The sequence below is a fragment of the Ixodes scapularis genome, unplaced genomic scaffold, assembly GCF_016920785.2.
Source record: "Ixodes scapularis isolate PalLabHiFi unplaced genomic scaffold, ASM1692078v2 PGA_scaffold1__304_contigs__length_218370807, whole genome shotgun sequence".
Lineage (NCBI taxonomy): Eukaryota > Metazoa > Arthropoda > Arachnida > Ixodida > Ixodidae > Ixodes > Ixodes scapularis.
The window spans coordinates 63,478,084-63,490,719 of NW_024609846.1; the positions used below are offsets into that span (position 1 = coordinate 63,478,084).

The 12,636-nt window shown below is 48.8% G+C and overlaps 1 pseudogene; it reads right to left on the minus strand.

Moving 5' to 3' along the window:
- Positions 1 to 11,132: 11,132 nt before the first annotated feature.
- On the minus strand, positions 11,133 to 11,769 carry LOC120846658 (annotated as a pseudogene).
- Between the last annotated feature and the right edge of the window lie 867 nt (positions 11,770 to 12,636).

The following is a 12,636-nucleotide window of genomic DNA, read 5'->3' on the forward strand; positions in this document are numbered from 1 at the left end:
TTCCCTTACTTTCCTTCTTTTCTTTCACCCGTAATAATCGTCGCCGGAACATGACACTCCGTCCCACCTCAAGAGCTTCACCATATGAAGTTTCTTCACGAAGGCAACATCCTCGATGGCTTGCTGTTGGGATCGCGGTACATTCGCAACACCACCACACTTGGTTCTTAGCACTCACGCTCGTGTGTCGTTTCCCCATTTCAAAATTAATATTGCCCACATCACGAAAACAGCCCGTGGTTATTCTCTCTCGTTCCTAATTGTAATTGCACGTACAAATCAAACATGAGTAAAACACTCTTGTCCTGATTGAAATCAACAAGAAATTTTAATGGCTCTCATTACACTGTGTCCAGCCTTTATTAACAAATATCCCTCGACAGCTTAGCTCTGTGTGTGATTTAAGAAATCTGCTCACACATTGCCTTTCCTCTTAATGTATTCTATGTGAAACCGTTGCTCCTGCAGTGACAAACCTCATCGCATTATGCGACTGTTGGCGCTTTTTTAAAAATTCTAAAGCTTGGTGATCCGTTTGTATGCGAAGTTTTCTGCCATATAAGAACAACCTAAATCGCTCGACGGCCCACACAATCGCCAGACACTCTTTCTCTCCGGTGGCATAACTCTTTTTAGATTTTCTGAGCCTTCTGCTCGCATATCTCACTAGATGCAGCAGCCCTTCACTTTCATGGAGCAATACTGCGCCCAGGTATAAATCAGATGCGTCAGTCCGCAAGAGGAATTCCTTGTCAGGATCTGGCGCCAGCAGGACGGGTGGTCTCAGTAGGCAGTCCCCTCTTTCTCGAACGACTCCTCCTGTGCTGACCTCCAAGAAACGGCTTCACTTGCCGTTTTGTCACCGGCCTTGGCGCGTCTTGGATCTCTCCAAGGATCTCCGCTTGGGGAGCGATTCATCCTCTACCCAACTCATGACCGAGGAAGGTCGTCCTTGTAAATGCGATCTCGCATTTCTTCGGCTGAGCCGTGATATTGGCATCTTGCAAACGATCAAAAACTCTGCAAGGTCCTCATGTGCTCCGTCCACGTATCCGAAGCGATAAGAACGTCATCGATGTAATGATGAGCCTGCGGGATTCCATGAAGCAACTTTCTCATCAGTTTGGTGAAGGAAGCGGTGGCAGCTTTGATCCCAAAAGGCATGAACCTAAACTGGAAAAGCCTACTACTCGACGAGAACGCTGTCTTCTCCTTGGCAGAATCCTCCATCGGGATCTGCCAATATCCCTCCGTTAGATCCAGTTTACAGAAAAATTGTTTCGTGTCATCCTTGGTGAAGGTGACGTCTACCCTTGGAATCGACTCTGCGTCTACCTTCAGCACGTCCTTAATCTCCAGTAATCGACGCGAAACCTGCTAGAGCCGTCTGTGTGTCTAACAATTACTACCGGCGCATTAAACGGTGATATGAACCGCTCAATAAGGTTCAGTTGCAGCATTTCCGTAATCTCCCTTTTGACTGTCTTTTGGACAGAAAAAGGCAACGCATGTTGCCTAATCTGCACAGGCTCCTCGGTGGTCAATTTCAGGTCGCACGTGATCAAGTTAGTCCAACCTGGGAGATCTGAAAATATGCTCTTACACTGTTCGATTAACTTCCAAACCTCACCTTTCTCTTCATCATCCAGACCATCGTGGATCGTGAAGTCTTTCCAGTCATGTATAGTCACTTTATCAGGCGTCGATGCCTTGTTGTCCACTCCAGCAAGTGTAGCCTCGCCAAGGTCCTGCGTTGCCGCACTGTAGCTTGACTACCTTCTGTCGACCTTAAACCTCTCTTGGTGTCTCTTGATTATATTCACGTGGAACACCTTCTTTTGTCCCTCAACATCGAGCACGTAGTCCACTTCGTTATTTCTGCCAGATACTACGAATGGTCCTTTCCATTGCATTATCTGCTTGTTGTGTTCGCTCGGTAGGAGAATGAGGGCCAAGTTCCTTCCTTTCAGCTGACGGTTGACGCTGTTTTTGCCATAGTGCTAATTTTACTTGATCTAGGCCTCTTCTAAAGAGCATTAAGCCAACTCACAAGCCCTTTCCAGTCTCGGTATGAGCTCCAGTATTTGACCGTAGAACGTCTTCACGTCTTCTTCAAGAGCCTCGTTGGACCGGATCTTCTTAAATTAAGGCCCATGAAATATCTAACCATCAAATTTGATTGAAAATGTGTACACATATGTATGTGGGCGCAGGAACAACAAGTAAAAGATTTCGTGAGAATTCAATTTTTTTTTCAAACTTATGGCATCATACTTTATACAGTGCAATGGGCTCTGAGAGTGGCAAATTAAGTGGCAGTGTTGGGACCGAGCGGTTGTCCGGGAACTTGCTGCGCGGCAGGGAGTCGAGTCAGGGCAGGAACTCATGTGGAGGCAGGAATCGCGAAGGACCAGGGAGCAGGAGGGTGTCTCTTATATAATACAACTCTTTATATATACATATGAACAGGTTACATTAACTCAAGAGCACTTGAGAACACTGTTGAGAACACACAGTAGCAGCCGCCAGCTGCTGCTTTTATAACCTAACTTTTTCCCCACATCCCCAGTAGGGAATCCCTATCGTTCATTGTTCGTAACATCCAGGCACGCCATCTCCCTCTCCCTCACACCCCCACGCGACACACACACGGAAGGGCCAGACATCCTTGGCCGCGGTGTCGCCGGTCAATCTCGGCGGACAATGGTGCCATCGAAGTCGAAGAAGGCGGAAGACATTCATAGTTGCAGGCGTCCTGGCTTCCGTGCGGTAGGGGATAATCCCATGGGCGATCTAAGCTGGGGAAATTGAGTAAAGCCCCCTCTTTTGTCGAGGTCGTCCCAAGGCTGCCGGGTCGCCGTGCGTCGAGGTCAGACAGAAAATGCAAGGAGAGAGGTCGGGCGGCAAAGTCGGCTAGATGACACTGGCGTGGGTCAACCAGATGATCCCTCGGAAAAGGTCACGTCGTCCCCGCAAACCAAGGTGTGTTGGCGACTCGAAAGTGCCTCTCGCTCTGTCTCCGGGCGCAGCTGACCGTAGCCACCTGGCGACGATGCTCCAGGGCGTTCCCCCGGCGGGTCGGTTAGGAGGGGCAAGGTCGACCTCTGGGGCCTTTCGCAACAGCTCCTCCGCCGCCAGGAAGAGCGTCTTGATGGGGAGCAGTCCACACTGGTCCCTTGAAAGACGCGGTCTCACGGCTAGGCTGGCGACTGAAGTCCAGGCTGGAGTCGCACTGGGAAGTAACAGTAACAAAACCCACAACACCGAACCACACTCCACGCAGGCAAGCGCCCAGCCCCCTGTCTCTCCAATCTGCCAGACCGAAACAAACAACAACAAAACAATGCCTCGTGAAAGTTCCGTACCATTCTACCAACGAAAGAAACTTATTTCCTCCGACAGGTTGCTTTAACGAAAAAAACTTTTGCAGACTAATAAAAACCCTCTAACGCACAACCCGTAATAAAACGAACTCCCGTGAAAAAAAACACATTACAAACCGGAACGTAACTCGCGTAGGGTATATCCCTATTAAATTCGATCACGTCTTCCATAATGCGAACTCCACTGAGGAAAAAACCGCTTGAAGGGAACAACGCTAACACAACAAGCTAAAGCCGAACGAAACGCAAAACTCGGACTCCCGAAAAAAGAAAAGCTAATAAACTTGCCGAATAACCTAATCGACTCAATAACATTAGAAAACCACGTTTAGCCCTCCCTTTTCCTTCGAAAGTCCTTCTTTGCATCTAACCCACGCCCTGTTTGTTCTTGGCCTCACTCGGACTGTTCAAGTTCTTCTCTTTGGACTTGCGTGCAGGCACGACGTTGCCGTCCCGGAGATCTTCCTTGGTTTCCACGTCCGGCGTGACGCCAGGCCGGACCACGAGCGATGAACTTTGCCTCCGTCTGGAACCTCGCTGAGTCGTCCTAGGCTCATTAGTACCCTTTCCAGGCTCCTTGCTCGCACTTGATCTTTGGGTTCGTGACCCGTTGGGATGGGGGTCCTGGAAGTTTCCCCCTCCCAGCCTCGAGGACCGCTTCTTCTTCTTGAAGTGGCGGTCGTCGCGCTTTCCGTGGCGCTCTTTGCAGGAAGCGTTGCTGCTAGAACGTACAACGCTGATTCGGCGCCGCCTCTTCCTCTTGCGTCTCGGTCGCTGGCCCATCACGGCATCTGAGTTCTCGGTCTCTGATCCACCTTGCCGCGAACACGACGACGTCCTCAGGTACACTGGCGTCGGGCCTGCTTTGTCCCGGCCGGGCTCCATCGTGTCCCCGGTGGGTCCCTTGCCCGCGCAGCCACCGCCGGTTGCACGTTCCCTGGGATGGCCAGCTTCGGGTCTCCCGTCCTCCAACATCGATGACGACTCGGTGCCGGACGCGCACTCGTCGATGTTCTCCTGGCACCCGGATTCTGTGAATGGTCTGGAGTCCGGACTCCGCAACCGCACCAGGCAGGATTGGTTGATCTCGTCGAAGAAATTATCAATAACCTCCCTCCTGGTGGGCCGCTTGGACTCCTGCGACGGCACCGTGGGCTTGGTCATAAAGCCGCACGGATGCCGATCAGAGCGGTAAGGATCATGGCTTATTTGCTGAACCGCTGTTTGTTACCTCTCGGCGCCGCTCTCCATGAACTGGCTGGACTCCCCCGGCGTCGTCTCTGTCTTGGCGTCGCCTTCGTCCTCCGGAAAGTCGCAGCTGGACGCCCAAAGAGCCTTCTCTTCCTTTTCCCGCCGCTCGGGCGTTCGGTCGCTCTTGTATGAAACGGCGTCGGTCTTGCGTGGAACAGCGTCGGTCGTGTCGGAGGAAACACGCTGGTTTCCGGTCACTTCGGTGTCCCCAGCTTCCATTTTCCTCTTTTCCTGACGTACCACTTCTCTCGCTGCCTCCATGTCACTTTCACCGTCCTGCCGCTGGGACTTTGGGTCGGTCTTGCGAAGAACGGTGTCGGTCGCGTCGGGAGAAAGACGCTGGTTTTCGGTCATCTCTGTGTCCCCAGCTCCCACTTTCTCCTTTCCCTGACACGCCTTCCCTGTCACCGCTTCAACGCCTGTTGTCGCCCGACGAAGGGACTCAACCTCCCGCGCTTTCTTCGCGAGCTCGAGCTGCCCGAACTCGTAGTCGAGCCGCTCCATTTCGCGCTTATACTCGCGCTTCTCGAGCTCCCATCTCGCCGTCTCGAGAGCCCTCTCGTCGGCCCACTTTCTGCGTTGCTCCCGCTCCCTTTCGCGAACCTCCTCCAGAGCCTTTGTGAACTCCTCAATGCTGACGTCTTCGGCCTGAAGGAGCTTTATAATGTGCGGTTTTCGTTTTGTCTGCCCCAAATCGATTCCTAATTCGGTACAAACCTGTACCAACTCGTGCCAACGGAATGCCTCGAGACTCATGATCTAGCTTGTGTTGGCCCTCTTTCTCACAAAAAGCTCGCGTCAGAACGATCACACAGTCCTAACAACGACAATCTCCAACCCCCACAAGCAAAACTTAGAGCCAATGGGTCTGGCAGATTGAGAAAGAATGGGCCGGGCACTCACCCACACAAGAAGTCATGGTACGGCGAAGTCGATCCCGCCGCTGCCATCCAGTTGTTGGGACCGAGCGGTTGTCCAGGAACTTGGTGTGCGGCAGGGAGTCGAGTCAGGGCAGGAACTCATGTGGAGGCCGGAATCGCGAAGGACCAGGGGGGAGGAGGGGTGTCTCTTATATAATACAATTCTTTATATATACATGTGAACAGGTTACATCAACTTAAGAGCACTAGAGAACACTGTCGAGAACACACAGTAGCAGCCGCCAGCTGCTGCTTTTATAACCTCACTTTTTCCCCACATCCCCAGTAGAGAGTCCCTATCGTTCATTGTTCGTAACATCCAGGCACGCCATCTCCCTCTCCCTCACACCCCCACGCGACACACACACACGGAAGGACCAGACATCCTTGGCCGCGGTGTCGCCGGTCAATCTTGGCGGACATTGGTGCCATCGAAGTCGAAGAAGGCGGAAGACATTCATAGTTGCAGGCGTCCTGGCTTCCGTGTGGTAGGGGATAATCCCATGGGCGATCTAAGCTGGGGAAATTGAGTAAAGCCCCCTCCTTTGTCGAGGTCGTCCCAAGGCTGCCGGGTCACCGTGCGTCGAGGTCAGACAGAAAATGCAAGGGGAGAGGTCGGACGGCAAAGTCGGCTAGATGACACTGGCGTGGATCAACCAGATGATCCCTCGGAGAAGGTCATGTCGTCCCCGCAAGCCAAGGTGTGTTGGCGACTCGAAAGCGCCTCTCGCTCTGTCTCCGGGCGCAGCTGACCGTAGCCACCCGGCGACGATGCTCCAGGGCGTTCCCCGGCGGGTCGGTTAGGAGGGACAAGGTCGACCTCTGGGGCCTTTGGCAACAGCAGCCACTTGTGTGCATGGAACTTCTTGAAGCAACCAGGCTTCAGGCAAAGAGTAAGACCACACTTCTCGCAGGCCCACATCGACCTTTGGTAGCAAGGTTGGCAACACAATTGCTTTGGGAGCTTGCAGGGAAGTTTTCATCCTTGTCTAGCACAAGATCCAAGGCAACTGATGCTGGAGCCCTTCGTACTCCCGGGTTCCGCACACCGATACGCAGATAGCAGTGAGTAATAATCCTGGTGAATGCCAGGATTATTACAGGAGAGTCAAGATCAAGCCTTGACTCTCCTGTGATCTGTTGAATTTTTCATGCGTTTACCACCGCTACGTTGAGCATCTGTGTGAACAGCACCCACCACCATTTGTTTGCCCAAATACCAATCCGTTGGTTGTTTTTAGCTTGGTCTAATAGGTCCTCACCTCCCATCCCACTGCTGCAGCTGCTGAACTGCTTTGGTGGCGGCACACTCAATTCTCTTTGCTCTGCCACAGACCACCAATTTACAGAGCATATTGGCTCACTGCTGTCGTAGTTCGTTGTCATGGTGACTACACTCTTAGCTTTTTATTTTACGAAAAGTAGTTCAGCATGTGGGTCGAAACACGAACAGATTTGGCCTCTCTGCTTGCGTTCCATTTTTTTTTTCGGAGGCGAGGGGACACTTCTTTCGGCGATTTTCGCGGATTGTTTCTGTAGCACAAAATCCAAGTTCCTGCAGCTCGACTAGGAGGTCGTGACTAGTGAAAAATTGTTGAAGAACGCGACATATTCTATGGGAGTTGTGACGGCCTCAAGTAATGAAAGTGCAATACGTGTTCCTAGTGGCCTGGTGACTGTGGGGGAGGGCTTTCCGCTTTAAGTGTCAAATTCGTTGCAGTAACCGTCCGCACTGCAAAGCATCCAGTGTTGTGCCCGAAACGAATTTTCTTCCTTGTAATGAACTGCTTGGAAGGGTGGTGACCAAAGTTCTTCACCATGAACTCATCAACAGAGTGTGTTCTTATGAAAGATGCCATGGCTGCCTGAATATTTTGTTTAGCAAGTTCATCAATGGACGCACCTCAAACATTGTATCTGTTGTTCCCGGAAGCAGGCAGTTGTCGGCGAGAACCGCGTTATGTCGATGAACCGCTGCCTGCTTATGCATTTGGAGACGCACGCAATGCGAACGTCTTCATCAAGGGACCAGTACAGCCGTTGACTGGTAAGATTGTGGTATCCACTCAACAAGAGAATACCGATGATTTTTCTCAAATCATCCAGGCTAAGAGAAAAGCCGTGCTCATTTTTTTGCTTGGCGTACGTGCCAGTTTGTATGACGATGTGAGTCAAGACTTGTGCAACCAGAATTGTGTTGAAGATTTTGTTTGAAGACTTGCCTAAGAAGTCAGACTTCAGCTTCTTTTCTCGCTGTTCAGCCCCATTTGTTGATGGTGACCACGTGTACTCCGGGCTGCTGCTCTTCCAGCTTGGGTTTGTGAGTTTTGCCCGCTTGGCACGCCACGGATGGTTGTCAGCATCCTTCTCATTCGCTTGGCAGTGCAATTTTGGTGTACCTAAACCAACATGCATACATTCAGTTTTTGCGTCGAATGTCGACAGGACCTGCTCAATATTCATAAAGTGTGAGTCTCTTACATGAGACACCATTTACGTAAACTTTGCTGGTTGCATCATCATCTTCCTATTCTTCGTCTGTGTCAGGTGACGGGTAAGGAGGTATAATGACGACATCGACGTCTTCGTTGGCATCTTGGACATCGCCTAGAGCTGCCTCTAAAGCCTCACTCAACCGGCAAAACGTTCGTTTTCCAAAGGAAACGTCGGGATTCAAAACCCTGCAGACTGAGAGAAAAACATGGACGAAACCCCATTGTACTAAAGAAAGTACACCTACCTTTATCAATCATTATGTGAAAGTACAACACGGAACATGAAATCCAAAATAGGCAGCGTTGTATTTGCTTTATATTAAAACAATTTTATAAAAAATCTGAACTATATATTACGTAATATGGCCAGAATAAAATGTGAACGGTTTGCTTACCGAAGCGCCTTCACCTTCCACGTGTTTGCAAACTTTCAAGGTTGTACAGGGTGGTAATACTGGAACGCAGGCGCCGACTACTCATTTAGACATATAGACCCGATACCTTGGGTCAAAAAAGGAACTAACACAAACGAAGTATTGTATCTCAAATGCCCCAAAAAAAGTAAAACGTGGGTGTACTTTTTAAAGTACGATGGGCGCTAATGACTTAATGATGGGCAAAGGTCTCCGAACTCCTGGTCATAGGGTGGGTCAAATGGTGAAACCTTCAGGCTCGCCTGTGGCACTTTTGTGTAGGCGAACAGTAGTCCCGGTAGGTATCTGTCCCAGTCCTTGGACCTCTCTTGACATATTTGTCTTAGCATCTGTTTGATGCAGCAGCGGCGGCAGTTCATTGCGTACTTTTACTGCACATCTTAATCACAGATTCTGCTTTCATCGGAGCTGCTGAGGCCTGTTGTGGCAATTTCGTTGTGGGAGCACATCTGCCTCGCCGCACGCCTAACATCTTCGTGAGCTGCTGACGCGGCTTGTGCGGTGACGTTTCGTGCTCCAAGAACTGTGGTTGGCTACTCCATCAGCGAACCGGCTACAAAAGCGGTGCCGACAACCACCGGGTCTTTATTTGGCAGCAGCGGCGGCAGTTGACTGCGTACTTATACTGCACATCTTAATCACAGGTTGCTGCATTAGATCCTTGCTGGGATTCCCTAGTTAGTCTCTCACTTTTCCCGCCGTTGCTGCCACTGTGAAAGTACTTGTCAGTAATCAGCATGACGGCTAATGTCACGAAATTTTTGAAGGACTTTAAACAAGAAATGCGCGACATGAAGGCGGTAATCGAGAGAGAACTTAAAAAAGGAGTACAAGGACCTAAAAAGTTCGATTGACTTCGTCAGTCAGGAGTTCGATGGTTTGTCGCAGCGTTGCTCGAAAATCGAAAAAGAAAATGCAGCACTTAAAAAACGAAATGCTGTGCTTTCCGTTGAAAACTCTAAACTATCTGATGAATGTAGATTGCTCAGGGAGCAACTTCAGAGCTCAGATCATAGACTAACTGACCTCGAACAATTTTCAAGGAACAGGAATATTGAGATCAAGAACCTTCTGCCCCCTGATGAGGAAAACCTACCCGCTGTCCTAAAGACGCTCGGTGACGTCATTGGCGAATAAATTGCCGAGTCTGACATCGACGTTTACCACCGCGTGCCGAGGAAAGACGGAAGATGCCCAAAGATTGTCGTACAATTTCACTCTCGCGCGAAACGAGATGCATTGATTGAAAGGGCTCGCAAGAAGCGAGTTTGTACTTCTGACCTGGGTCTTTCAGGCCGCTCTCCCGTTTACGTAAATGACCATCTATGTCCGGTGCTCAAGAAGCTGCTCGGTCAGGTTATCGCACGAAAGAACGAAAAACAATGGAAGTAAACTTGGTCGAGGGAGGGCAAGGTCTTTGAAAGGAAGATAGATCGTCGCGTGTGCTGCGTGTAACTTGCACCCAGGACCTGGACAAGATGCAATAGGTGCTGACCTCAGGTATCGTCTTTTATACCCTAAGCAGATCATGTCTGATAACATGTTGACGCCATCAGACGTAACTGATATCTACCGAACCAAAAGAAAGTGTTCATCGTTCTTTCATTTGAATACGCAGGCTGCTCGGAATAAGGACAATGACTTGCAGGGACTGTTTTCTTGTTTTGTCTTTTCTTTCAATCTTGTGATGCTTTCCGAAACGTTGTATCAGCAGGATAATGAAGTGTTTAGGATGCCTGGCTATGAAACTCTCTGCCTTAACCGCTCTGTCAAGAAGGGGGGGGGGGGGGGTGGTATATTATTAATGATAAAGACACATTGAAATTCGACGTAATTCAACATCTTACAGGGTGATTTCAGATAAGATCGAACAGGCGGTGGCTGGTCGACCTTTTTAATTTGCTTCATAATTTTATATGCTATTTCCCGATGTCTAAAATAAACAAAATCAGAATTATTTTCACCAAGAAAAAAAATTGTCGGACGCAAAAAATCGTACATCACGTAGAGGTGGAATGTCGCATTTGCTTGCATAGCCGGAGGGGGCAAATTTGGTGATTAATAACTAAAGTTATACTTTTTAGGTGAGTTTAATAATATTTTAGCACAATCTATATGTACTTAGAAATACAAAAAAAAATATTGTTATTGTTTGGTATGTTTTGAAAAATAAATAAAAAGCATCAATTTCGGCTCCTTGACCGTTTTTCCCTCAACTTTGCAGGCCTGTAGCTTAGGAAATAATTTAGTCAGAAACGTCATATTTTAAGTAAATACACTACTTATAAATGGAAGTACATTCATTAAAATTCAAATTTATTTAAGCGCGCGTTGGGGAGATTTTGGCAAGCAAACACGAGACAAGCACCAAAATAGAAATATTTTAAGGGCGATTAAAAAAGAAATCTCGTTCTCGATTGTTTTTAAACTCTGACCAGTCTCTATTTGGGGGTTAATATCCATTAAAAACATGTTGCATTATATTGATGGTGTAATAGATGCAGCACCTCTACCGAGCCCCTTCCGCGAAGATCGGCACGGTGTACCCCTGTGGTGCAACGCAGTTATTGCGACTTCTTACTCTGAGAGAAAAGTATTTTTTTATTCATTCGAGAATAGCAAGTAATAGCGTGTCACATCTTTGGCACGTTATAATAAATTGAGCATTAAATATAATAAATTACACATGATATACAACACAGTTCTGCCTTCATAGGTTTCAAAATGGATAGATTTTGACGCAAACATTTTCTGACAGTGTGCACTTGGAGTTTCTTCCAAGGGGACCCGACAGTCCGTGCCACTTCCAAGTCACAGGTCGAAGCTTCTGATGTTTTGCATAGCCACACATGCCACGACTGAATACCAGGAAAGGCGCGCTCTCCCACCCACCCTTCATTTTTGCGCTCACGGAATTCAACAACCTCGTCTTCGTCCAGAACTGTGAAATTCATTCCTTTTAGTTTTTGGGAAAGACTGTTCACCATGCATTTTGCAGACTGTATGGCCTTTCCTGGGAGCTGTCTCAAGTTGTGAAGCGTTGCTTGGTGTTTGACAAGCCCTCCAACTCCGTCACAACCGTTTTTTCCGTGCCCAGTGGTCATTGGGCCTTGGGAAAAACATTTTTTTGGAATTCATGAAGTTGGAAGCGATTCTTCATGTGACTGGCGGCACCGTTCCTTACATAAGTCAAATGAGAATACACAGCAAGGTTGCCATCGACCCACTCTCTTACTTTTTGTACAGCCAGACAGGCATGAGCGGAGTCATGATGCAAGTCGTCACTGATGACGGCAAAAGTGTATGTCGACTTTCTAGTCGTCACCACACACGTAAATATTAAGACCTGTTTTTTGTTTCCAGTGGTACGCTTGAATCTCGTCAAGAAGGATAACAGTTCAGTTTTCCGCAAAGTCAAAGTGGAAGACAATGCTACCACGCTGCGCGCACTGCTTTTCTTCATAGATGACTTTGCCTTGCGTCTGTCTGATATGGTTGTGAATGGTCCACCTCGAGACCGACACACGAAGCTCTTCCATAAAAGTGACCGGATCTAAAGTCTTTTTCACAAGCTCACCTGACTCCAATGCTGCCAAAACTATCTCTTCATCCTCGGAAATGTTGAGTTTTTCCAGTGTAAGAGACTGGCCTTTGGGACAATGGTCACATTCGCTTATAAGGCACTGGCGCGATGGCGGGTTGCAAATGAATGCCGAGTTCAATTCCGCTGCGTCAAGTTGTGAGCCGGCAGCGTTTTGTAGAGAGGCGACACAGAGGTTATAGTTTGCGCAGTATACACAGAAACGCACGCTTGTTGCTGGGGATTGCATTTAACCGATCGGGGTCGCAGAGAGTAAAACTTCGTCAATCCGATGCCGTAGTCGGGATGGTCACTTTTATAATCACGAAACGCTTCTCTGATTGACCGTGTCAGAAGAAGTTTCGGTCTGAGCGTTTTCTGGCCATTGAGCACAACGGAAATGACGTCCTTCTGATTGCGACTCTGCCTACAACACTAACTCGTCTTTCATGTAGTACTCAACCGCTGCAGATATGTTTTCAGGGCTCACCTTACACCTTGTATATAGGGTTCGGGCACATACCACACGCCGTGGTCCTCCCACAGCTTCCGGGACCTATTAATGATGTAGAT